Here is a 23028-nt window from a genome sequence, read left to right on the forward strand (position 1 = left end):
AGGGACACAGAATTGTTACTGAGGGACACAGAATTGTTACTCAGGGACACAGAATTGTTACTCAGGGACAGACACAGAATTGTTACTGAGGGACACAGAATTGTTACTGAGGGACACAGAATTGTTACTGAGGGACACAGAATTGTTACTGAGGGACAGACACAGAATTGTTACTGAGGGACACAGAATTGTTACTCAGGGACAGACACAGAATTGTTACTGAGGGACACAGAATTGTTACTGAGGGACACAGAATTGTTACTGAGGGACACAGAATTGTTACTCAGGGACACAGAACTGTTACTCAGGGACACAGAATTGTTACTCAGGGACAGACACAGAATTGTTACTGAGGGACACAGAATTGTTACTGAGGGACACAGAATTGTTACTCAGGGACAGACACAGAATTGTTACTGAGGGACACAGAATTGTTACTCAGGGACACAGAATTGTTACTCAGGGACACAGAACTGTTACTCAGGGACACAGAATTGTTACTCAGGGACACAGAATTGTTACTCAGGGACAGACACAGAATTGTTACTGAGGGACACAGAATTGTTACTCAGGGACACAGAATTGTTACTCAGGGACACAGAATTGTTACTCAGGGACACAGAATTGTTACTCAGGGACACAGAACTGTTACTCAGGGACACAGAATTGTTACTCAGGGACAGACACAGAATTGTTACTGAGGGACACAGAATTGTTACTGAGGGACACAGAATTGTTACTCAGGGACAGACACAGAATTGTTACTGAGGGACACAGAATTGTTACTGAGGGACACATAATTGTTACTGAGGGACACAGAATTGTTACTGAGGGACACAGAATTGTTACTCAGGGACACAGAATTGTTACTCAGGGACACAGAATTGTTACTCAGGGACACAGAATCGTTGAATTAAAGAGTATGTCAGACAACACGCAGAGGAGTGGCAGAGGAGGCAATGTTTCAGGAGCGAGCAGACGTGGCAGCAGAGGAAGGGGTCGAGGCAGCACTAGTCGCAGCCAGAGGCCAGTGCTCCCGGTGTCATCCAGCGGTCGTGTCTCCACCGACAACCCTGCCGTCATCGATTGGTTGGCTCGGTCGTCTTCCTCTTCCCAGGTCACCTCTGACACCTACAGCCAACGGTCGGTGGGTACGTCAGACACAACCGTTAGTTGGCATGGCCCGGGAGCAAGCCCATGAAATCACGTGTACTCTACCTGCCCCTGTCCTTTGGTGTTCCCTCACCAAGCGAAGTATCGCATGCTGTGGGCTCAGCCCCACTGTACAGTGAGGAAGAGCTAACAGAGGGTGGTCAGGAACGGGGGGAGACATCCGCCTCTTCAGCAGCCAGGCGAAGAAGTACTGGCGAGGAGAGTGGCTTGGTAGCCGGTCTAGAGACAGGTCTGTCTCCTGACCCACACGCAGCCGAGGGGGCTAGTAGTGAGGCGGAGACCCTAATTGATGATGATGAGGCTGATCGCACTTGGCAGCCTCGTCATCATCAGGCTATTGCTTCCGCATCATCAGGAGAAGAGGGTGCCAGCTTGGCAGCGAGCAAAACAGTCGGTGGGTTGCCCAGGAGGCAGCAGGGTCGCAGCAGTGTCAGTGGAGGCAAATGGCCACGGAGTAGAGCACCAGCTCCACTGCAGCCTACCACCACGGCCAGTAGTGGTGCCGGTGTGCACGGAGGAAGTAGCAGTCAGCCAGTGAGGAGTAGCGGGGGCAAAGTTTCCTACTCGGCGGTGTGGCAATTTTTCATCAAGCCGCCCGAGGAAGTAAACGTAACCGTATGTCGACTATGTGGCCAGAAAGTCAAGCGTGGCCAGGGGGCCCATGTTGGGACTACAGCGTTGCGTCAGCATATGCAGCGTCGCCATTCGGTGGCCTGGGAAAACCGTGATAAAGATACGGCGGTTCTGCCTGCCCCAGCCCCCGCTCCATCACCCGCTCCGTTACTTGCTCCGTCACCCGACGTCAATCGCCCTCTATCAGCCAGTCAAGGCTCCAACACCTCTGCTGAGGGGAGTTGTCGCTCGTTGGCATCTTCCGCTCGTTCAGATGCTCCTTCTCCTGCTACTCCTCTTCACGGATTCCGTCAGCAGTCTTTCTTGGAATCCGTTTCCAAGAGACAACAGTTTGCGAGCACGCACCCGACGGTGCAAAAGCTGAACGTCCTCCTGTCCAAGTTGCTGGTGCTGCAGTCCCTCCCTTTCCAAGTGGTGGACTCAGCACCTTTCCGAGAAATGATGGCTTGTGCCGCGCCGCGGTGGAGAGTGCCAAGCCGGCATTTCTTCGCCAAAAAGGCAGTGCCAGCCCTGCATTCACATGTAGAAGAGATGGTGGGCCAGTCTTTGAGCATGTCGGTCTCTGCCAAACTGCCCGGCAGCGCCGACGTGTGGAGCTGTAACTACGGTCAGGGACAGTACATGTCATTTACGGCCCACTGGGTGAACGTGGTGCCGGCACAGCCGCACCAGCAACTTGGACAGGTCACGCCGCTTTTGTCTCCACGTTTGCACGTCCTTGGTCCAGAAAAGATGTCCGCCTCTACCACCTCTTCTTCCGCCGTGTCCTCAGCCGCCACCCCCGTGCCAAGTCCCATTACCCGACCGGCATATCACATGTGCAGGGCGCAACGGTGCCACGCTGTGCTGCTCCTGGTATGCCTTGGCGAACGTAGTCACACAGGGGAGGAACTTCTGAGTGTAATGAACAGAGAAATCGACAGATGGCTGTCTCCGCGCAAACTGAAAATCGGAACCATGTTGACCGACAACGGAAAGAACATGGTGTCTGCTCTGCGTCAAGGAAGGTTGTGCCATGCGCCATGCATGGCTCACGTGTTCAATCTGGTTGTCAAGCGGTTCCTAAAATCCACCATCCCACTGCAAGACATCCTTAAAATGTCACGTAAACTTTGCATGCATTTCAGCCATTCCTACACCTCAAAGCACACCCTCCTTGAGCTGCAGCGGCAGAACGGAATTCCACAGCATCGCCTGATCTGCGACGTTGCAACAAGGTGGAATTCAACCCTACATATGTTAGACCGCCTTTACGAACAGCGAAAGGCCATCACCGATTTCCTGATGTTACAAGCGGATAAAGGTACTCCCCTGTGTAACTTAGATGTCAGCCATTGGCAGCTCATGCGTGACACCTGCCGCTTGCTCAGGCCCTTTGAGGAGGCCACGCTATTCGTGAGTCGGCAGGACTATGGGATGAACGACGTCATTCCTCTGTTGCACGTCCTGGAACAAATGCTGTTAACAATGGCTGGTCAGGGTGCGGTAGACGTGGCGCACAGATCTCAACGCCACATGACCCCTGTGGGGGCAGGACAGGAAGAAGAGGAGGAGGTAGAGGAGGACATTGGTGCTCAGGAATTATTGAGTGAAATGGGTGGTTTTTCCACTCAGCGGACAGGAGTGGAGGAGCAGGAGCATCTGGTAGAGGAGGAGGAGGAGACAGAGGACCCAGACGCACCGTGGCAGTATGCTGTGAAGATGGAGGCAGGGAGTCCCTCGCATTCCTTGGCACAAATGGCCCATAGCATGCTCGGTTGCTTGCGTAGCGACAGCCGAATAATAACCATCAGACAGAGGGATGACTTTTGGCTGTCCACCTTGTTGGACCCTCGCTACCGTTCAAAAATGGTGGCCTTTTTCACACCTGCTGAGAGGGAGGCCAAAATAACGTACTATAAAAACCACCTATGTAGTCAGTTGGTCTCTGCCTTTCTGCGCCAACGTCCATCCTCAGACACTGTGGGCCCTGTGCGCTCGCGTTCTGCTGCCATGGCAGCAGGGGAGGGGTGGGGTGGTAGGAGCAGTGGCAGCTCCACCAGCAGCGGCTGCCTCAGTCTGCAGTCGATGATGAGTAGCTTTCTTCACCAGCGCAGTGAGGAAACTACTAACCAGCCGCAGCAGCAGCAGCATCAGGTGGACCTGGAGCAGGACCTCAAACAACAGGCTCGGGCCTACTTGGACAGCACCCTGCCAACCGAGGTAGACAATCCCCTTGACTACTGGGCAACGAAACTTGACCTTTGGCCCCAACTAGCTGAATTTGCCCTTGAAAGGCTGTCATGCCCGGCCAGTAGCGTGGCATCGGAGCGCGTGTTTAGTGCGGCAGGAGGTATTGTAACTCCACGGAGGACACGACTGTCCACCCAAAGTGTGGAGAGACTCACGTTTGTGAAAATGAATCAGGCGTGGATTAGTCTGGATTTCAAACCACCAGTTCCTGACACAACTGACTAAATCCGCCATGAATCATGCCCCAAACATGTTATTATTTTTAACATAGGCCTCTGTATGGCCTTCAATTTAAGCTGCTTACGCTTCGCAACTCTGCCATGGGCCCCTGTACCGCCTCCTCTTGCTGCTGCCAGGTACAGAGTGTCTCATGGGTCCCTGTACGGCCTCCCATTGCTGCTGTCTCCATCGCCACACTCTGCCATGTGCCACTTTCAGGTCTCCTCACACTGCTGGTGGGTTCCATTTTGTCATAGGGTGCTGGCAGATTACGGGCCTCCCATTGCTGCTGCCAGGCCCGTAATCTGCCATGGGCCCCCGTACCGACTCCTCATGCTGCTGCCAGGCCCGTAATCTGTCATGGGCCCCTGTACCGCCTCCTCATGCTGCTGCCAGGTCCAGTCTGTCATGGGTCCCTGTACGGCCTCCCATTGCTGCTGTCTCCATCGCCACACTCTGCCATGTGCCACTTTCAGGTCTCCTCACACTGCTGGTGGGTTCCATTTTGTCATAGGGTGCTGGCAGATTACGGGCCTCCCATTGCTGCTGCCAGGCCCGTAATCTGCCATGGGCCCCCGTACCGCCTCCTCATGCTGCTGCCAGGTCCAGAGTGTCTCATGGGTCCCTGTACGGCCTCCCATTGCTGCTGTCTCCATCGCCACACTCTGCCATGTGCCACTTTCAGGTCTCCTCACACTGCTGGTGGGTTCCATTTTGTCATAGGGTGCTGGCAGATTACGGGCCTCCCATTGCTGCTGCCAGGCCCGTAATTGCCATGGGCCCCCGTACCGACTCCTCATGCTGCTGCCAGGCCCGTAATCTGTCATGGGCCCCTGTACAGCCTCCTCATGCTGCTGCCAGGTCCAGAGTGTGTCATGGGTCCCTGTACGGCCTCCCATTGCTGCTGTCTCCATCGCCACACTCTGCCATGTGCCACTTTCAGGTCTCCTCACACTGCTGGTGGGTTCCATTTTGTCATAGGGTGCTGGCAGATTACGGGCCTCCCATTGCTGCTGCCAGGCCCGTAATCTGCCATGGGCCCCCGTACCGCCTCCTCATGCTGCTGCCAGGTCCAGAGTGTCTCATGGGTCCCTGTATGGCCTCCCATTGCTGCTGTCTCCATCGCCACACTCTGCCATGTGCCACTTTCAGGTCTCCTCACACTGCTGGTGGGTTCCATTTTGTCATAGGGTGCTGGCAGATTACGGGCCTCCCATTGCTGCTGCCAGGCCCGTAATCTGCCATGGGCCCCCGTACCGCCTCCTCATGCTGCTGCCAGGTCCAGAGTGTCTCATGGGTCCCTGTACGGCCTCCCATTGCTGCTGTCTCCATCGCCACACTCTGCCATGTGCCACTTTCAGGTCTCCTCACACTGCTGGTGGGTTCCATTTTGTCATAGGGTGCTGGCAGATTACGGGCCTCCCATTGCTGCTGCCAGGCCCGTAATCTGCCATGGGCCCCCGTACCGCCTCCTCATGCTGCTGCCAGGTCCAGAGTGTCTCATGGGTCCCTGTACGGCCTCCCATTGCTGCTGTCTCCATCGCCACACTCTGCCATGTGCCACTTTCAGGTCTCCTCACACTGCTGGTGGGTTCCATTTTGTCATAGGGTGCTGGCAGATTACGGGCCTCCCATTGCTGCTGCCAGGCCCGTAATTGCCATGGGCCCCCGTACCGACTCCTCATGCTGCTGCCAGGCCCGTAATCTGTCATGGGCCCCTGTACCGCTTCCTCATGCTGCTGCCAGGTCCAGAGTGTCTCATGGGTCCCTGTACGGCCTCCCATTGCTGCTGTCTCCATCGCCACACTCTGCCATGTGCCACTTTCAGGTCTCCTCACACTGCTGGTGGGTTCCATTTTGTCATAGGGTGCTGGCAGATTACGGGCCTCCCATTGCTGCTGCCAGGCCCGTAATCTGCCATGGGCCCCTGTACCGCCTCCTCATGCTGCTGCCAGGTCCAGAGTGTCTCATGGGTCCCTGTACGGCCTCCCATTGCTGCTGTCTCCATCGCCACACTCTGCCATGTGCCACTTTCAGGTCTCCTCACACTGCTGGTGGGTTCCATTTTGTCATAGGGTGCTGGCAGATTACGGGCCTCCCATTGCTGCTGCCAGGCCCGTAATTGCCATGGGCCCCCGTACCGACTCCTCATGCTGCTGCCAGGCCCGTAATCTCTCATGGGCCCCTGTACCGCTTCCTCATGCTGCTGCCAGGTCCAGAGTCTCTCATGGGTCCCTGTACGGCCTCCCATTGCTGCTGTCTCCATCGCCACACTCTGCCATGTGCCACTTTCAGGTCTCCTCACACTGCTGGTGGGTTCCATTTTGTCATAGGGTGCTGGCAGATTACGGGCCTCCCATTGCTGCTACCAGGCCCGTAATCTGCCATGGGCCCCCGTACCGCCTCCTCATGCTGCTGCCAGGTCCAGAGTGTGTCATGGGTCCCTGTACGGCCTCCCATTGCTGCTGTCTCCATCGCCAAACTCTGCCATGTGCCACTTTCAGGTCTCCTCACACTGCTGGTGGGTTCCATTTTGTCATAGGGTGCTGGCAGATTACGGGCCTCCCATTGCTGCTGCCAGGCCCGTAATCTGCCATGGGCCCCCGTACCGACTCCTCATGCTGCTGCCAGGCCCGTAATCTGCCATGGGCCCCCGTACCGACTCCTCATGCTGCTGCCAGGCCCGTAATCTGTCATGGGCCCCTGTACCGCCTCCTCATGCTGCTGCCAGGTCCAGAGTGTGTCATGGGTCCCTGTACGGCCTCCCATTGCTGCTGTCTCCATCGCCACACTCTGCCATGTGCCACTTTCAGGTCTCCTCACACTGCTGGTGGGTTCCATTTTGTCATAGGGTGCTGGCAGATTACGGGCCTCCCATTGCTGCTGCCAGGCCCGTAATCTGTCATGGGCCCCTGTACCGCCTCCTCATGCTGCTGCCAGGCCCGTAATCTGTCATGGGTCCCTGTACGGCCTCCCATTGCTGCTGTCTCCATCGCCACACTCTGCCATGTGCCACTTTCAGGTCTCCTCACACTGCTGGTGGGTTCCATTTTGTCATAGGGTGCTGTATGGCCTCCCATTGCTGCTGCCTCCACCGCCACACTGTGGCTCCACACTCTGGTTTTGGCCCCGTGACTGCCCAAATGAGTGAAGTGTGCAGTGATTCTAAGATCGACGGCACTCATCTGCATGTCATACTGACTGACAGTATTATTTCTCTTCCCCAGCAGACTCCAAGGGCATTTAAATTAAAGGTACAGTGTTCTGCACTAATATAAAGGCTCTCTGAAGCCTAGAAACACCCTTTTTATAAGTTAAATTCGCAGCGAATATATTCGACTCGAATCGTATTTATTCCGCGAATTCGCTGAATCAGCCGAATCGAATTTTTGAATACTTCGCTCATCTCTAGTTATAACCTCTCTTACTCCAAAATGAAAAAAAAAGTGTTGCCTATAGTTCTACTTTAACAGCTTTACACTTTGTGGAGACTCATCCTGGAAAGGGGTCGAGAGGGGGTAATTGTAGATGTAGATTGGAATTTAAAGTGATGGAGTAAAGAATACAAAACCCTCCTGATTATGCTTTCATAGTGGACTAATTTACCAAAGCATTTTTGTAGATTACTGTTTATTAGTTTACTGAAGCTTGAGCCTGTTGGCCCAAATAAAAATAAATCTAGCAAAATACACTGTGTTCCAAATTATTATGCAAATTATATATTTCTAATTTACATAAATAATTGATGTAAATAACAGTCCGCATTAATCTCATGTTATCAACTATTAAGAGTACAATTAAAATTTTATTGAACAAACCTCCTAACGATAACAGTATTTTTTTTTAAACATAAAAAACTTACAATGCACTGTTCCAAATGATTACGTACAGTAAGTTTCAAAACACTTGATAGGTTGTAAAGAACTGAAAATTGTCATTTGTTGTGTTTGCAGCATATTTACTGAAATCAAAAGCTATTTCAATCTAACTTTTAACAACATTTTAACTTTTTAAACATTTTAACAGGTCACATTACATTTTAACATAGGACCACTTATTTGATAGCAGCTTCACAAGTCTTGCGTCCATTGAACTTGTGAGTTTTTGGACAGTTTCTGCTTGAATTTGTTTGCAAGATGTCAGAATAGCCTCCCAGAGCTGCTGTTTGGATGTAAACTGCCTCCCACCCTCATAGATCTTTTGCTCGAGGATGCTCCAAAGGTTCTCAATAGGATTGAGGTCAGGGGAGGATGGAGACCACACCATGACTTTCTCTCCTATTATCCCCATAACAGCCATTGATGCAGAGGTATTATTTGCAGCATGAGATGGTGCATTGTCATGCATGAAGATGATTTTATTATGGAAAGCATAGTTCTTCATTCTGTACCTGGGAAGAAAGTGGTCAGTCATAAACTCCACATACTTTGCAGAGGTCATCTTTACACCTTCGGGGCCCCTAAAGGGGCTGACCAGCTCTGTTCCCATGATTCCGGCCCAAAACATGACTCCACCACCGCCTTGCTGACGTCGCAGCCTTGTTGGAACAGGGTGGCCGTCCACCAACCATCCACTACTCTATCCATCTGGACCATCCAGGGTTGCACGGCACTCATCAGTGCTGCCTAAAAACTCTCTTCCCAAGCACATTCCATTCACACCTGTGTGTAGCGGATACGCACATTCCAGCTCACATTTATGTGTCGTGCACAGGGCCGCCCATTCACTTGACTATACGCAACAAACGCCCCAAAGTAGCTCAAGAACCTTTTCAGACGTGAAGTGTAGCAATTTTTTTTACTGTGCATTTTGGCACTTTTGTAGCGCATTTTGTCATGCAACAAATGCTCTGCAAAGCACAAGTTTGGTAACCTTAATTGGAGTGTCAACAACAATTACGCTGCATTCACATCTGGGCATTTCTGAATGCACGGCAACTGTAATGGAAACCGCAATCTTTGCTGCACATTTCAGAAACATGCATTCACAACTGCAAGTTTTTGAACGTGCACAAAATGTTTTTGGAAAAAACACTGCAACACCACACTTGCATTCCCATAATGACATACGTTAGTAATGTGGGGTGTCATTAACAATTAGGCTGCATTAACACCTGTGCATTTCTGATTGCATGGCAACCCGCACAGAAAACGTGAACCTTGTGGTGCAGTTTGTCGCACAATTCAGAAATGCACATCATGCATGTGCTGCCATGCATTCATATCTGCACATTTCTGAACCCCCATGCAAAAACGCAACCTTTGCCGTACAATTCAGAATTTCACTGCAAACACACATCACAGTTGCGTTGCAATAGTAGCATGCTACTGTAACTACAATTCAGGTATCAACAACTGGGCCACATTTACATTTGAGTATTTCTGAACGCAAGGTAAAATGCACAGAAAATGCGCACTTTGCTGCGTGTTTTAGAAATGTGTTGCATATGTGCATCGTGCTTGCATCACCATGAAAAGAAAAATGTCTTATTAACTGGCATCCATTTTGTTTAATGCCTTCATTTTAGATGTGTGAACAAGCTAGTTTTGTTTTGATATGTCACTTGTAACAACTCTGTTTCATGAATTCAGTTTCCATTCTGTAGAAACGGAACTGCCTTATATGGTGGTCTTCAGTCATTTGTGGTCGTTATCTTTCTTGATAAGAGTGCAATATTTTATTGGTCATTACAATATTTCATTGGTTATTCTGACTTTGTAAAAACTGCTAGCACGCATTAAACTTTCAGAGATTTAGCTTGCACACTTCGGTGTCCGGAACATTATTTCTCCTGAGCTCAGAGGCTGGGAATATCTGAGGACATTTAAAGAGCTACAGACATAGGTTGAATCCTTGCAATCTGGTGTCAGAAGGTAGAATTAAAGGCGAGGCTGGTCAGGTAAGCTGAGCTATTTTGTCTTAGTGTTGCCTGATCAAATTCCCTTTAAAGACCCAGGGACAGTAGCCAAAGATTCCGTTTGAAATTGTTGGATTTCCTGGACAGTCTTTGAGGTGGGTCCTTAAAAGAAATTCAGAGGTTTTGGAAGAATTGCCTAGGCAGGTGTATTGTGAATTCACAGGAGTCCTCATTTATTTCTGTCATTTTAGAAGTATAAGTGCTTATTTGCTGTGTGTTAAAAAACTGCTATGTAGTATTTTTGCTTCTTCAGAATAGGTTTATTACAAGTATTTGTACTTTTAAGTGTTAAACTCCTGAACTGTTCAGAAGGCTTTGTTGACATTACAACCTCTCCACTTCAGAGAGTAAGTACTGACATTGTAATAATTTATTGCTTTGCCTAACAGCTGTTTTTGCTTTCATTATGGGAAAGATCCAAAGTAAGGGATCTTTGCCAAAAATTACAAGGCCTCCACGTAAAGTGTTACGTGATATTGCTAAGAAAAAGAAAGAAAGACAAGAGAATCCTGAATTGTCTAGGTTAACTTGTAAAGAATATGTGATTAGAGTATCACCATGGAACGATTACTATGTGGTTCCTTTCATAGAAAATTTTGCGGAATGGTCCCTGGATAGGAAAAGCAGCATCTCCTAGAGATGGGTCTAATATGGACATAAGGGGACTGTGTTTAGAAGATAAGAAATATTTTCCTTGGTTTTCAAGTTGCCCAAGCTGGGACTTTAAATACATGAAATCTGTGGGTATTCAGTGGTTGAAATATGCATCTGGTTACGCTCCAGAGCCCAGGAATTTTAATCTCCACTCCACAGCATCTGCCCCGCCAAGTTATACACAAGTATATTCAGCATTACCAAAGACAGAGGATGATGATTTCCTCAAATCTTTGAGAACAGAATGACCACTACAGCCTCCCGTAGAACAAGCAGTGGAGATACAGAGTCTGGATAGTACAGTACGAGAGGAGGAAGGAGGGGTTGTGGGAGGAAGAGAGGAAGGAGACAGATCAGATGGCAGTCCCGAATGGCAAATTACCAGAGCTACACAGAGTCCACTAACCATTGCACTTACATCTACAAAGAGGATTGTAGCTCCCAATGACATGGACTCAGGGTTTGACTGGACAAAGGTGCTTACATACATATTTTAGTTAATCCTGGAACCCCGGCAGCCACTCACATATGGCTGGAAGAAGACACTCAGAAAAAGGTATGGGAATTAGTGGAACAGTTCTCCAAACTTTTAAGACCCCCCCCCCCCTTGGGCTGTGCAAGGGGGCCCTGACAAAAGAGGAGAGGAACAGATTATTGGGCATGCATTTACCGTAATGCCTGATTGCCCGGATAATCTGTTAAGAAGAGATCTACTTAGTAAAATTAATGTTATCATGGCAGTCAATGAAGAAGGTATATTTATGATTACACCTTTTTTGGCATTTCCTCAACTGACTGCTAGCCATGATCAGCTTTCCAAAAATTACACTAATGTGTAGATGACACAAAAATGGATTTCTTAATTGACACGGGAGCTAGCAGGTCCAGTTTGAGGGAGGATCATTATAAGGGAACAAGAGTAGAATGGTATCACTGGGACATGTGCCAAAACCTGGAGACAACCACTTTCTGTGTTTCTGATTCTCACAGGAAAGGTTCCATAGGGAAAGGTTCCATAGGGAAAGGTTCCATAGTGAAACATTCTTTCAAAATAATATCAGGCTGCCCTGTGAATTTGCTAAGCAGAGATTTATTAGGAATTTTCAAGGACACAATCAGAGTAAATGAAAAGGGAAGGGTCACATGGAGTCATGGAAGATGTAGACAAAGTGAAGCCTGAAGTCTGGGCCAACAGTAAGATATCTATCTGTAGGGTATATTCCCTGTACACCTTACAAGGCCAGCCTTAAACCTGGAGTTGGTCCAGTGTACCAAAAGCAGTATCCTTTGTCACAAGAAAAGTTTGATGGTATCATGCCAATAGTAGAGAAGCTCCTCAAGGAAGTGGTTTTGAAATCTGTGGTTTCCCCATACAACACCCCGGTAAATCCAGTGAAGAAAGCTGATGGTACTTACCATTTAGTGCAAGATCTCAGGGCCATTAACAATCTCATTATTACAATTGCACCCATTGTCCCAGATGTGCCCTCATTGATTACCTCCATTCCAAATGATCCAGTGTTATACTGTGATCGATTTAAGCAATGTGTTTTTTTCCGTCCCAGTTGATGAAGGGACAAAACTACTGTTACGTTTTACTCTTGCCAACAGTTAACCTGGGCCAGATTGCCTCAAGGCTATCTGGATTCTCCAGCTGTAAATTCCATGGCCCTCTGAGAATCCTTAACGGGTTGGGCACTCTACCATGGTTCCACATTACTCCAGTACATGGATGACTTGTTACTTTGTTCACCCAACAGGGAGGCTTATAGGCAGGACAGTATATCTCTGTTAAATTTTCTGGGTACAGAAGGACACAAAGTGGCAAGGCATAAGGTACAATATTGTCAAACGTCAGTGGATTACTTGGGTTTCACTCTGTCACAAGGCACCAGAATGGTGAGCCAGTCCAGGATCCAAGCCATAATGGGTCTGCCCCACCCGAAAACTAAAAAGGAAATGCTCTCCTTCCTTGGCATGGTCAACTATTGTCGCCAATGGATAGCTGACTGCTCCCATTATGACAACATACTCAGGCAGCACACTAAGGCTGAGGCTTCAGACCTTTTTGAGTGGGATGAAGAATCCATCAATGCCTACCAAACCTTGAGGTCCTCATTAGTTTCCTCTCCTGGTTCTGGGTTTAACGAATTACAATGTTGATTTTTATGTGTATGCTCATGACAATTGTAAAACCTTGGTGGCTGTGGTCGCTCAGGATAATGGCGGACACGAAGCCAGTAGCCTATTTTTCAAAAGTAGTGCCAAGTCTAGTGCAGGACATGCCAGCATGTCTGAGAGCCCTGGCTGTCTGTGCCATGGCAGTGGAAGACTCAATGAGTGTGACTCTGGGACATAATACCATCCTTCACACCACATATCATGTACTGCATGTCCTTAAGAACCTCACTACGCAGCACATGACAGCACAAAGGGCAAACGGTTATGAAGTGATTTTGACATCAACTGCAAATTTGGAAGTTAAATATGCAGGTTCAAACTCAGGTCCCTTAGCTATGTTAAATTGTTTGCTAGGGATAAAAGGTGAAACTGACAACCCTCCCGAGGAACATGATTGCGTTCAGGTAATACATGAAGATACCTCTACCAGAATAGACATGCAACAAACACCCATTCCAGAAGCTTTGGACATATTTGTAGATGGTTCTTGTTCCAGACCTTCTTATGATACCTTTTTAACAGGGTATGCAGTGGTTCAGTTACCTGACATTGTTCATGAGGCATTACCCCTCACTCACAAATCAGCCCAAGCTGCAGAATTGATTGCCCTAACAAAGGCCTGTGACCTTTTTGAGAATCAAGATGTAAATGTTTGCACAGATTCTAGGTATGCTTTTGGAGTTGTCCATGATTTTGGTAAAATATGGCAGAGAAGGGGATTCACCACTGCAGATGGAAAAGGAGGATCACATGCGGACCTAATAAATAATCTTTTGGAAGCCATTCATAGGTCCATTGCAGTAATTAAATGTAAGGCACACACATCTTCCTCTGATTTTGTAGCCAAAGGCAATGCATTTTCTGATTGCACTGCTAAAAATGCCGCCCTACAGCAACACCTCTTGCAAAACTCACAAATGTCTATGGCCATTTTAGATCCACCTATGCTACTGGAAAATTCTCTTCTCAAGTAGCTGCAATATACAGCAGCTTTAGAGGATGTAGCATACTGGCAACAGAAAGGGTTGACATTAGACGCAAATGATCTAATGTCAAAAGGAGGTATAATAGGACTCCCACAGCGCAGTACTCCTCTCATTATAGCACAATTCCATGGCATAGGACATCAGGGTTGGCAGGTAGTGACAGATGAAATAAAGAAAAAATTTTGTGTTCCAAATCTTACTAAGCAGAGACGAGAACAAATAGGACGGTGTGTCACATGCATCAGAAACAATGCTGGAAACCCCAATCAGGTTAGACATGATCATCTAGTGCCACCTAGTGGACCATTTGAGGAGCTTCAAATTGTTTTCACACACGTCTAATAGTGGACAAGGCAAGTTTCTGCAGGTGATAGTGGATCGCTTTAGTTGCTGGCCCGAAGCATTTGTAACAAAGAGGATGAAAGGAACGTTGCTAAAATCCTTTGCAAAGAAATCATCCCTCGATGGGGATGTCCGATAAGTATAGACTCAGACAAAGGACCAGCATTTACATCAAAGGTTACACAACAGGTAGTCAAACTGATGAGCACTGACTGGAAGTTCCACATACCCTACCACCCACAGAGTTCTGGTAAGGTAGAAAGGGCAAATAGGACCCTGAAGGAAAAACGAAGGAAGGCAAAAGGTAGGTAATTTAAGGGATTAAGCTGTTCTGGCTGAGATGAGGATGCCACCACATAAAGTCACCAAGCTTTCCCCCTTTGAAATTCTTATGGGAGGGCCATTCCCCACCCGCTGGTAAAGAGGTCCTTTGGTAGTTATGCCAGGTGATTTAGAATTAATCCAGGAAAGATATGTGCAGGAATTGATTAGGGTGCTGATTGGTGTATACATTGATGTCGCTCTCTCATTTCCTCTTCACACAGATGATCCAACCCACCTGTACAAGCCAGGAGATCGAGCAGAGGTAAAGGAACTTCACAAACACAAGACCACAGATCCGCCGTACGGAGAACCTACCATAGTGACGGCTGTGACGAGAACCGCAGTTCTGACTGCTGATTTCAACGTCTGGATACATGCTTCTAAAGTAAAGAGGATCTCGGAACCTCCAAGGAACCAGGAGCAACAGACGGAACAGGAAAAGGAGACAGACCTACCAGCGTTCTTCAATCTGCAGAATGCTGCTTCATCCAGAGACAGCTTGGAAGAACTTTTTGATTGGTTGTCTCTCAGTGATAACTTTTTCAGTGGCTTACAGGACTAGTCACTGCTACTATCATCCAGAAGAATGGCCACCAATCTGTGGTCAAAACAATAAGACCGTATATGACAGTGGACTAATAAAAAAGGAGCAGAAAAGATCACTGACCGAAAATATGTCATTGTTGAAATTTAAGTAAAGGTATGCCAAACTCTCGGGATTTCAGAGTTGTTGGGTTTACAGTATGTACCACCATGAAACAATGAATATTCCTGCACCAAAAAAAGTGACATCGATGTTTATGGGTTATCTGAGTATTATCTTTACAAATGTTACTACAAGGCCTAAATTTGAAGTGTTGGGAGTTATGATGAAACCTGAATGGAGTTTTAATTTAGGCAGCAAATCAAATGAAGAAGAATTTTGTAGTCAGTCTAAACTTAATATCACTGGGAAAGCACCTGAGGATGATAACTTTGTACAAGTAAACACTACTAAGAATAGATGGAAAAAAAAACATAGAAAACATAACTAACACGGCATACCACATAAAAAAACATTATGGATTAGGTTGAGTTTTTATTAACCTAGCTTTAGTTGGTTACCCTAACCCAAATGTAAGTCATGTATGGAAAGATCAATCAGTAGCTTTTACTGAAGGAGTCCATGTATGTTGTAGGAAAACTTGTTATCCATGGATCCCCCAAGAACAGGAAGGATGGTGTTACTTAGCCACCTTGGTACCAGTAATGGATGTCATGGGAGGGACACACAGTGATGCTTTACTGGCTAGTAGTCATCCCCGATATCCTTTGAAACGTAGGCATGAGAGGGACTTGTTTAAAACAGAACACCAAGCCTGATCATAGTTCCTTGCATGGACTGGGTGGGGGATAGAATTGATGAGAAGGTTAAACAATTATTCACTTATTATGGATCAGATTATAAATGAAACAACTAGAAGTGAGTCTTTTGAATGTTGAACTGTGGGCATAATTAAAACAGGTACTCATGAATGAAATGAAAATAGAACAAATGGGAGCAGCATTGACAGGGCTATGTGAATCTACTCATTGAGAATCATAAAGCCCAGGTAAATGCTTTACAAGCTCAAGCTCGATCCATAGCCGAAGATGGCTGGAACCCTTTTTAAAGGGTTGGGAAGTTTTGGAGATAATTTTGGATGGTTTAAGAAAGTAGGCATGCTGCTTTTATTATTATTTTTTTTTCTAAAAGTTATATTCTATGCTGCTGCTAAATTTTGCATGTGCATTTTTAACAAGCTTTTTGCGAATCAGGATGCATATTAGAAACAGCAACTGTGAAATTTGATGTGTTGTCACTACGGGGTTTATTTACTAAAGCTGGAGAGTGCAAAATCAGACTCACTTCTGCATAGAAACCAATCAGCTTCCAGGTTTCATTGCCAAAGCTTCATTGAACAAGCTGAGGTTAGAAGCTGATTGTTTTCTATGCAGAAGGGAGTCTGATTTTGGACTCTCCAGCTTTAGTAAATAAACCCCTACGTGACAAAAAGGAGGAACTGTAAGGAAAAATGTCTTATTAACTGGCATCTATTTTGTTTAATGCCTCCATTTTAGATGTGTGAACAAGCTAGTTTCATTTTTATATATCACTTGTAACAACTCTTTGTTTCATGAATTCAGTTTCCATTCTGTAGAAATAGAACTGCCTTATATGGTGGTCTTCAGTCATTTGTGGTTGTTATCTTTCTTAATAAGAGTGCAATATTTCATTGGTCATTACAATATTTAGTTGGTCATTCTGACTTTGTAAAAATTGCTAGTACGCATTAAACTTTCCGAGATTTAGCTTGCACACTTCGGTGTCCGGAGCTTTATTTCTCCTGAGCTTAGAGGTTGGGAATATCCGAGGACATATAAAGGGCTACAGACAAAGGTTGAATCTTTGCACACCATAATGGCAAAGCAAGCATTTTCTGTATGGGTTGCCGTGCGTTTGGAAATATGTAGATGCAAATTCAGTCTAACTATTAATGACACCCCAATATATGGTTGGCAAAACAGCATTCAGATTTGTGTGTTTTCAAACATGTAGCAAAACGCACAGAAAATGTTCACTTTGCCACGTTTTGGAAATTTGCTACAAACGTGCATAGTGTCTGCATCACCATAATGACAAAGCAAGCATTTTTTGTAGGTTGCCACGCGTTCTGAAACGTGCAAATGTGAATTCACATTTGCGTGTTTCCAAACACACGGCATAATTCCTTCAGAGTGCATGCGCCGACTATCAAAAAAAGCTAATATCCCCTAAACGGTGCACATGAACACGATGCATGAGATTTTTCTTTCAACAGTTCAAAGGTGTTGCAATGGGAGTGAAGTATGCTCCCACTGTGGCGAATTTGGTTATGGAAAAATGGGAGGAGGAAAATATTTATCAAAAGTGGCCAGAGATGGTGCTATACAAATGGAACATTGATGATATCCTGATACTATGAAAGGGTACATGGGAGGACCTCAATGAACTGTTAAGAAGCATTAATAACAATATATATATGGTCTTATGTTTACTGCTCAGAGTAGCCAACAACAAATTTTTTTGGATCTCACCCTTTTTAAAAAGTAGAGATTATGCACGAAGACCTTTTTTAAAAAAAAAAGACCACAATAGCTACATACCCAAGCTGCCACCATCCAAGGTGGATATATAATACTCCCTCCAGCCAATTTATTAGGAACAGGAGAAATTGTGATCTAGATAAAGATTATATGGAGCAGACATATAAATTAATAAATAGATTCTTGGCGAAGGAAAACTTTCTTAAAGAAAGAAAGAGAAGATTTTCAATAAAACGAGAGAACACCTGTTGAGTAATAATAAAAATTAAAAGAAGGGAGAGAATGATAATTGAGCATTTATCACCTAATTTAATGTACAGTGTAAAGATATTGAAAAGATTTTTAAAAGGTACTGGCCAATCTTATTAAAGGATGCTACTCAGAGGTATGGTTCTAAAAAACCCTAGATTTATATACAAGAAAAATAGGTCATTAAGAACCAAGATTACACATAATGCAATAGACCACCCAGGAAATGTGAAGATATTTCCTGGGATAGAAGGTCTTTACAGGTGCAATAAGTGTAAAACATGTGCTGCAGCAAAAAGAGCAAATAAGAGAAAGTGTAATAAATGTGTTTCGACTGCTACCAATAAAGAATATCAGATCAGATCCTTCTTATCTTGTGATTCTTACCACGTGGTTTATGTGCTGGAATGTCCTTGTCACATCCAGTACGTGGGAAGAACCACAAGAAAATTAAAAACAAGAATTTGAGAACATATCAATAATATTAAAAATGGTTTTGACAAGTATAGCGTCTCGAGGCATTTCAAAATCAAACATAATAAAGATACTAGTTTGTTAACCTTTTATGGGGTAGATAAAATTAAGAATTACAAAAATGAGGTTTAACCCAATCTAAATAACAATCATAATACTTTGTCACCCTAGATGCAAAAAGTTCCACTTTCTCCCCTGAAAGTCCAAAGTCAAGATAACAGTCTCTCGGCGTCTGTGATATCCTCAAATCAATATGTATTCGTGCTCCTAAAATTAATCCACCTTCATAGAGTCCACCTTCAATATAGTGCATTACCCCACAAAACACTGGGAAATATAATCACCAAGTGCTGATAAAGTGTCACGCCACTCAGTGTTCACATCTAAACGGCTGTATTAAACACCATTACCCAATCGAAACTTGTAAAATGACTTTCAATCTAGTACTAGTCCACAAAAAACATTGCTCCAAAACGTCCTTTCCTCTCTTCAATTCATTACCTGCAAAAAAAAAAAACATATAATAGTGCAATATCCTTTGGGATACCAAATTGTGCTCCCCTTATTTTCACAGTATAAGTGTAATGTGAATACACACCATGCACCTTACCAGACTAAACACTTCCACAAGCATAAATGGCTCTCCTCATCCAATAATCCCTGCTCTGTTCAATCTCCATATGGCAGCATGACATGGGTCAAAAACAAAGTCCTAATAGTGACAAAACGCATCAAGGACGTGACATCTGCCGTAGACGTAAAAGCAGAAGTTGCGGAGCGGCCATCTTGACACGTTTCGTCACTTCCAACTTCTTCACAAAGGGACCCTTTGTGAAGAAGTCGGAAGTGACGAAACGTGTCAAGGACGTAGACGTAAAACTGGAAGTTGCAGAACGGCCATCTTGATTGAGGTTTTATTCACTGATTGACATTTTTCTGAGGATTCATGTTCCCCACAATGGAGGATAATGCATTTTAACATTTAATTGTAAGCATAACTTTAATAAATTAGACCCTTTTTCCATGACTTACTACACTATAAGGACTTTGTTTTTGACCCATGTCATGCTGCCATATGGAGATTGAACAGAGCAGGGATTATCGGATGAGAAAAGCCATTTATGCTTGTGGAAGTGTTTAGTCCGGTAAGGTGCTTGGTGTGTAAGGTGACAGGGAGTGGAGTCACATTACACTTAGACCGTGAAAATAAGTGGAGCACTTTTTGGTATCCCAAAGATATTGCATTATATGTTTTTTTTTCTGAGGGAATATTGAAGAGAGGAAAGGACGGTTTGGAGCACCGGTTTTTGTGGACTATTACGAGACTGAAAGTTGTTTTACAAATTTCGATAGGTTAAGGGTGTTTAATACAGCCGTTTAGAAGTGAACACTGAGTGGTGGGACACTTTATCAGCACTGGGTGATTATATTTCCCAATGTTTTGTGGGGTAATGCACTATATTGAATTTTCTTTTTGAGTTACACACGGATTTAAAGAATGTCTATGAAGGTGGATTAATTTTTGGAGCACGAATACATATTGATTTGGGGATATCACAGACGACGAGAGACTGTTATCTTAAAATGAAGAATTATTGGAGAGGAAGAGACATGGTAAAGAAAGTATCCCAAAAGGAGATTTTTGGGTGTATGAATTAGATACATGGCAACCAAAATGGTTAAATATAGATATTGATTTAAATTGTGCTTTGAAGGTATATAGGTTTGGGTCAGTGTACTCCTTTATGCTTTATATTCAATGGGGGTAAATTGAGAGTATAATATGGGAATAAATTTGTATGTATAAAATAGTATATACAGTTAGGTCCATATATATTTGGATAGTTATATAATGGATATGGGTTGAAAGTGCACACTCTCAAGTTTAATTTGATGGTATGTACATCCAAATTGGAGGAATTACAACTCTAAAAAGAGTAGACCCCCCTCCCCCCCTTAAGGGACCAAAAGTAATTGGACAATTGAATCAAAAGCTGTTTCCTGGCCAGGTGTGGGCTACTCCATTATTTCTTCATGAATTAAGCAGGTAAAAGGTCTGGAGTTGACTCTAAGTGTGGTATTTGCATTTGGAATCTATTGCTGTGAACCTACATCATGCATTCAAAGGAGCTGTCCATGCAAGTGAAACAGGCCATTGTAAGGCTTCTAAAACAAAACAAATCCATCAAAGAGATAGCAGCAACAGAATGGCTAAATCAACAGTACATTCTGAGGAAAGAAAAACACACTGGTGAGCTCAGCAACATAAAAAGGCATGGACGACCACGGAAGACAACAGTGATGGATGATCGCAGGATCCTCTCTATGGTAAAGAAAAACCCATTCACAATATCCAGACAAGTGAAGGACACTCTCAAGGAGGTGGGCATATCATTGTCAAAGTCTACAATCAAGAGAAGACTTTACAAGAGCAAATAGTGAAAACCATTCATAGGTGAAAACCATTCATAAGCCCGAAGAATAGAAAAGCCAGATTAGTCATTGCCAAAAAACATCTAAAAAGCCAGACCAGTTCTGGAAAAGCATTCTTTGGATGGATGATACCAAGATTAATCTCTACCAGAATGACGGGAAGAAAAAAGTGTGGCGAAGGCTTGGAACAGCTCATTATTCAAAGCACACAACGTCATCTGTAAAACATGATCATCACGTACCTGACCGGAGGCTGAGCTGTAGAGAGGGCTCCTCTTATGGCTGAGTGCAATGCAGCCCTGAAGGTGGTAACAGAAGGTGCAGTGCCCAAAGAAGCATGGGTTGCCAATGTTATGGAAGCTTGAAGATGCCTGATGAGATGATACCCCTGGGTGGACCAGATACAGGAGGGGAACCTCCAGAGGACTAGTGGATTCAGGTGGATGGGCAAAGCAGGAAGCGAAGTCAAAAGCCAGAGCCAGGGTCAAACACAGAACATCAGGCAGTAGCAAGGTCAGGATCAAGCCGGGGTCATACACTAGTAATCAATCAGTAGTAAGCAGGAGCAGATATATATATTTTCTAGTGCTTCCCAAGGCTAACATGGTAGTAATTTAAATATCTAAAACACCTCTAGATGATAAAAAGGGACAGGTTAAAGTTGGGCGTATATATATATATATATTATATATAAAATAAATGTTTTTAATTCATTCTAGTTCTCCTTTAATGGACAGTGTTAATGCCTGTGTTAATGTAGTTGCTTGAGATCAACTGCGGAGATTAGACTGGTTTAGAGATAGGATACAGCCTGCTATAGCGTTTTTTAGAAATGGTTTGTTGATTTTATGCACTTGTATGTTATACTGTAAGTTATGTAAATGTTGAGTATAAAAGAGCGTGGGAGGTGACGCACATCCTTCCTCCCCCGGAGGACGTATAATAATGAAACGTGGAGGGCGGGGCTTGGATGTACGTCATCATGCATGGTGGAATGTAGTGCGAGGCTGGAGGCATTGGCTGGAATCGATCCTTTTTTCTGAGATTGCATTTTATACCAGTCTCAGTGGTAAAATGTGAGTTTTATGGATTAGATTCTATTAAAAATTCTTTATGGTTTTACACGATGCAAGTTTTTCCTCTCTCTTTCCTGATCCATGGGATCATATGAGACATAAAGGGAACACTCAGCAGAAAGGTTGAGACAAGGAGTATTTTCTGGCTGTGTGTTCCTGAGAAGGGTGTCTGAGAGAAGTGTTTTTGGCCACAGGTTCCTAATCCCAGAGTTCACACACTTATAGCTGGTTTAAAATATTAGCAGCCTGGAGCTCTGGTGAGTTCAACCAATTTATCCGGTGGTGGAAAAACACAAACATTTTTGGTGGTGCATGATAAGACGATACACAAATTTTCTATTTAGAGTGGACATTCTTCTATATGTTGTATCACGCAATATATTTATCACAGTGGATTTTAATTAAAATCAGGACATGAATTGTATGATTTGAATATTTATTGCACAGTAGCACTTTGTTTAAGATCTCACATACTTGATTGTTGATTATTTGTAGGAGTGGTTATATGAATGGTATGTTTTGATTATGCCATTGCCTAGTAGCACTTTTTTCAATAATTTTGTATATTTGTTGTCATACATTTCTGAGTGCTTAATATTTTTCACATTTATTTGCAATACTGGTTATATAGTGGGGTTTACGTTGTATAGTTTGAGTAGTCAAATATTGCAAGACTGCACTTTATGGTACATATAACACATATTATTTATATATATATATATATATATATATATATATATATATATATATATATATATATACACAGTTGCAAGACAAAGTATGTGAACCCCTTGGGATTACATGGAGTTTTGCATGAATTGGGCATAAAATGTGCTCTGAATGTCATCTAAGTCACAACAATAGAAGAACACAGTCTGCTGAACATAATACTACACAAACATTAGATGTTGCCATGGTTTAATTGCACATAACATGTAAACATTCACAGTGCAGGGAGGAAAAAGTATGTGAGGCCCTAGCTTAATGACTTTTCCCAGAGCTAATTGGAGCCAGGAGTGAGCCAACTTTG

The 23028-nt window shown here is 44.8% G+C and overlaps 1 protein-coding gene and 1 long non-coding RNA gene across 3 annotated transcripts in view; one reads left to right on the plus strand and one right to left on the minus strand.

Moving 5' to 3' along the window:
• Positions 1-23028, minus strand: part of CLEC16A (C-type lectin domain containing 16A) — a 420420-nt gene that overhangs the window by 122532 nt on the left and 274860 nt on the right. The window lies entirely within an intron of this gene.
• On the plus strand, positions 11191-16999 carry LOC149452345 (uncharacterized). Its single transcript, XR_016314885.1, has 2 exons — positions 11191-11384; positions 14883-16999. It is a non-coding gene; the product is annotated as an uncharacterized LOC149452345 (long non-coding RNA).

This window comes from Staurois parvus, unplaced genomic scaffold, assembly GCF_062004578.1.
Source record: "Staurois parvus isolate SC_StPar_1 unplaced genomic scaffold, SC_StPar_1.0 ptg000477l, whole genome shotgun sequence".
Classification (NCBI taxonomy): Eukaryota; Metazoa; Chordata; class Amphibia; order Anura; family Ranidae; genus Staurois; species Staurois parvus.